This window comes from Anas platyrhynchos, chromosome 10 (assembly GCF_047663525.1).
Source record: "Anas platyrhynchos isolate ZD024472 breed Pekin duck chromosome 10, IASCAAS_PekinDuck_T2T, whole genome shotgun sequence".
In the NCBI taxonomy this organism is placed as follows: domain Eukaryota; kingdom Metazoa; phylum Chordata; class Aves; order Anseriformes; family Anatidae; genus Anas; species Anas platyrhynchos.
In genome coordinates this window covers 17,025,361-17,029,973 of record NC_092596.1, presented here as the reverse complement: position 1 = coordinate 17,029,973, position 4,613 = coordinate 17,025,361, and positions in this window count along the sequence as shown.

Here is a 4,613-nt window from a genome sequence, read left to right as displayed (position 1 = left end):
CAGGGCTTCTGGTTAGGATGTGGGAGCTGGTGCCTGGTGGGTGCAGGGGGTTATGCTGTGCTGCGGCACCGCAGCTGGAGCCAGCCCGTGCCCTAGGCACTGCTGCCTCGGAGAAGTGCTGCAGCAATGCCCCTGGCTCCTTCACAGAGGTTTCTGCCCCTTGAGTGAGCCTATGAGTGTCCCTGGCAACTCAGAGCCACAAACATCAAGTGGTAGGAGCCAAGAGGGACCAGCCAAACACGAAACCTGGTAACTGGGGTATAAATATTTACACCGCGCCTTGGCTCTACTCACTCTGCTGCATCAGGAGCACGGCCAGACACAGAAGGCCAGGTATTAACTGTCCCACTTGTTGTGGTCCAGGACTTCCAGATGGACCATAATCCCCACCACTTCGTTGTCCTGGGTCAGATCCATGCCCCAGAAAGCTGCAGGTGCTCCTCATGCTCCTCTTCCTAGCCTGAGGGTGCCAATGCATCGTCTTCCAGTCTCAGCATATCTACAGCATTAGATTTGCCCAAATGTTCCCCAAATCAGCCAGTCCTTGCAGCCCAGCCTGCTCTGTGCTGCTGCTAGCACGGCTGCTCCAGTGCCCTCTGTCACAGCTGCCTGACCCCGGCTGTTCTCTCCTCCCTGGGGCGATGCAATTCAGCCTTGTGAGCACTGCTGCGGCTTGGTGCTTGCTCTGAAATCTCTGGGATGATCACTTTTTTCCAGGGAATATTTTACTCAGCCCCTACACCCTTGTCACGAGTGCCATCAGTCTATTATCAGCTCTGTCATCGGAGCACAGGCTGATTCCAGCTGAAGCAACAAGTCGCTGATGTTGAGGCGTGTAACGGTGCCAGACGGCGCTGGCATCTCTCTAGCGGGACAATAGCACTGAGCCCTTTAAGGCATCTGGCCCAGTGCTAAGGTATTTTATCGACAGCAAATATCTCTGCAACAAAGCTCCTGCTGGTGAACCAGCCCATGCTAAGCAGAAATGAGGTCACAGGGGAAATTCATTTGCCTTTTGTAACAATTTGGGCATTCTCATGTAAACAGCAGACACAGCTCTGAAATCCCAGGGTGGAAAACATGACCCGGACATATCTTGTGCGTTTGGAGAGTTTTATCACTCGCTTCACCAGGTAGTCACGCCTGCTCTGTCAGAGGAATCCAGTCTCCAGCCTTGGTTTTGTACCTTGAAAAATGGACAGCAATGCAAATAGTGACCTTAGACCACTCAACCAGACATACCTTAGATAAATAGCTTTAGGTTTATTCCACATCTAAAAAATATGGTGGAGTATCTGGAGAAGGGAATAAGATTCTGTTAATTCTGTCATCGAGAAAGAGAGGCATATCCAATTCTTTCTTATTACAGATCTCAAAAGCTTCAGAGGCCAGGAGAATTCACACAACACATCTTGAAGCACCAGTGATTAATATTAACTGCCTGGGAAAAGGGAGAAGTCAGCAACACTGCATCTGTTGTTCCCCTTCCTCTTGTACCTCTGGGAGATTTAGGAGCAAGCTGCATCACAGAAGAGCAGATTCAGCCATCCATCACAGTGTGCAGAGGAGGTACTTCAAGGTGCTGAATGAGGATACAGCGGGGAGGTGGGAGACAGACACCCTGGCAGAGAGGTGGCAATAGCTTCTTCTGCTGCATTTGGAGTATGAGCAGGTCAGGAGCTTGTCACGGACCATGGACACCAGGCCATGGAGGGAGGAGGAGGAGAGGAGGTGTCCTTGGCAGAAAGATCTGGCTGAATTCAGGGTACAGAAGTTCCTCATGGACAAAAAGTGCTCAGGAGTAGCTGCCGGGTACCTGCAGCTCTCGGCCATAGTTTAGCTTGTGCCTGCAGGAGAAGGAAGGGTAAGGGAAATGTTCCTGCTGCTGTCTCAGCCTGAGCACATTTGCAGTACAAAATGCTCTGCTGCCCCGTGGGTTGGTATTTTCCTATTCACAAAGCATCCTTTGCACCACGGTGCCTTGCCAGCTCAGCACAGCCCGTGTGGGTAGGCTGGAATAACTAACCTTGCTGCTGCTGGGAGGAGAGCTGACACGCTGCATACAGCTGATGACTTTAATTTATACACTTTTTATCTTTGTCTGCATTCCTGGGAGCTTATGCATACGGGAAGGGGAGTGATGCTCACACGTGTCCTTAGAAGCAGCTGTGACCACACTATTCTGCGAAACACGCCGGGTTAGGAGATTGCAGCCATATAAGGACTCCTGGGGCCAGAGCATCGCTGGCACCCCTCGCAGGAGGACAGATGGTGGAATTTCCTACAAAAGGCCAATTAAGAAAGATCAAATCCTTTTGTATACATATACGTCTAAATATTTGACAACAAGTTCGAAGCTCTGCTACCTTGGAGCCCTGAACCCTACAGAGTCTCCTGCAGCCCTTGTAGCCCCTCACGCTGCCTCTGAGTGCCCATCATGGACTGTAATGGCTGGATTAAGCAAAAGCACCAAGATGGCCTGCGTAAGGGCTGCATGACCCCACAGTGACATGCTCCAGAACCCCTGGTTCCCAAATCCGTTCTGAGAGCAGACCTTTGCACACCCCTGGTGCTGTCCTGCAACCCTGAGGAGTGGCAGACTCGACCTCTGCTTTCCCCAGCTTTGGGCTCTCCAGCCTCCCCACGACATCTCACTCCGCAGCAGCCAACCCACCAGGGCTTTGCCTCGCTTGTTTGGGGGCTGCTCCAGGCATTAAGTGCCTGATTGCTCCCAGCGAGCAGGGGAACACAGGGTGCTCTGCCGGGCAGCACCAGGAGATGTTGCTACACGGGACACGGAGTACACAAACACTGCGCTGCCTCTGGGCTCTCTCAGTGCCTGGCAGGTTTCGCTGTGACTGTCAGCAAGGACACCAGCTCTTCATCAACTCCTCATCTTCCAGTTGTTCTCCAGTCACAGACACAGGTGGCCCAAGGATGTTTGCGGCTTAGTACTGGAAGGCTACGGCTGGGTCTGTGAGTGAACGTGTTCCTAGCTATCTATACAGGATTTCCTCCAGCACACAGCCCTTGGCTGGTGGCACACGCTGCGCTGGGGCTGTACAAAAAAAAAAAAAAACAAAAAACACACAAAAAAAAACAAGCAGCTGGCATTAAAGGGTCAAGCAAGGTGGAATCTCTGAGTACCAGGCCACCTCCAGCCTCCCAGGTGCCAATGTCCAGCCACAGATACCCAGCTGAGAGCCCTCTCCAGGCTGCCCAACCAGGCTGCGAGGCCATTGCTAAGCCAAGCACGTCCTTTGTGAATGCCAGCTCACAGCTGGCTTCAGTGAGAGGTCTCAGGGTGGAAGAGCCGGTGGTATTGCCACGGGGCATTTCCTCCTTTCTGCAAGAAAGGACTGGAGCTGGGTGGTGGTAAGGTGCAGGGAGCACAGCAGGGGATGGAGGGGCTCTGGAGCAGGGGTGAACTGCAGCCTCTGCACCTGCAGGGACACTGGTGGCAGACAATTAGTGGCCTTTCCAATATTGCCATCTAGAGGACCCAGCAAGGACAGGAGATCCTTGCAGGATATGATAAGGAAAATTCAACAGCTTGCATTTTTTTATTTTTTTATTTTTTAAATTTTGCCTCACATAAAGATTTTGTCAGCATGGCACGGATGGAGAGCCAAGTGCACAGCACCTGAGCATGAGAACACAGGATTGCTCTGAAAACAGCCAAACAGCCCTGTGGTTCTTCTGAGGCTGTAGGTACCTTTGGGAAGGAAGGCAGAGCCGATGTCCTTTTGGCTGGCCTTGGGACAGTGGTGGAAGAAAAGTTCTTGGTTTTCTCAGTGCCAACTCATTACAAAGGAACTACTTTAAACCAAAATGCCACGGACATTTTCACAGCAAGCGTAGCTGTTTAGCAACAGAGTTCCTCTGTTTTGCTAGCACAACAGAGCAGCTTTGCTCTCTTTTTTGTGGTGGGGGATGGCTCAACACAGGCTTGGTGCTGTATGCCCGTGAGCCAGCGCTGTACTGCCCACCTGGACCTGCAGGGTGGGGGACCCCAGTGTACAGGCACGGCTGTGTGGTGGCGTGGTCCTTCCCTCTGCTTGCCAAAATCAAACTCACAGCTATGTAAAGAAGGAAGGTAACAGACCTCTGCACTACTATGGATGGAAGACAAGGGTTTATGAGGTTTCAGAGGCTGCCCTCCCGCAGTGAAGCGGAGCTACAACATATTGTAATACCCCTAGAAAAGTGAAGGTTGCCCTTTTTGAAACAAAGCCCTCAAAAGCAGATTCCTGAAGTTTCCCAAATGACCTCAGTATTGAAAGATTGTAAAGCATTTGAACAACAAACCTCTTCTGCTGCTCCCACAGCACTCACAAAACCAATGTAGAGGCGAGATGGAGGGCGGAATCACCTCCAGAGGACAGCAGATCTGCTGCAATGATCCCAGCTGCAAAATCAACAAAAACTCTGGGCATAAAAGTCCAGTAAAGCTCGAGACTCGGTTTTGCAAATGCCCCTTGTAATGCACAGGTCCATGCAGCTCTGCAGGGTGGCTTTGCTGTCCATGGATGAGCGTGGGGTCAGCAGCTGCTGCCTTCCCTGGCTGCCAACAGCCGTGAGCAAAGCAGTCCAAGAATGTAAAGCAGCACGTC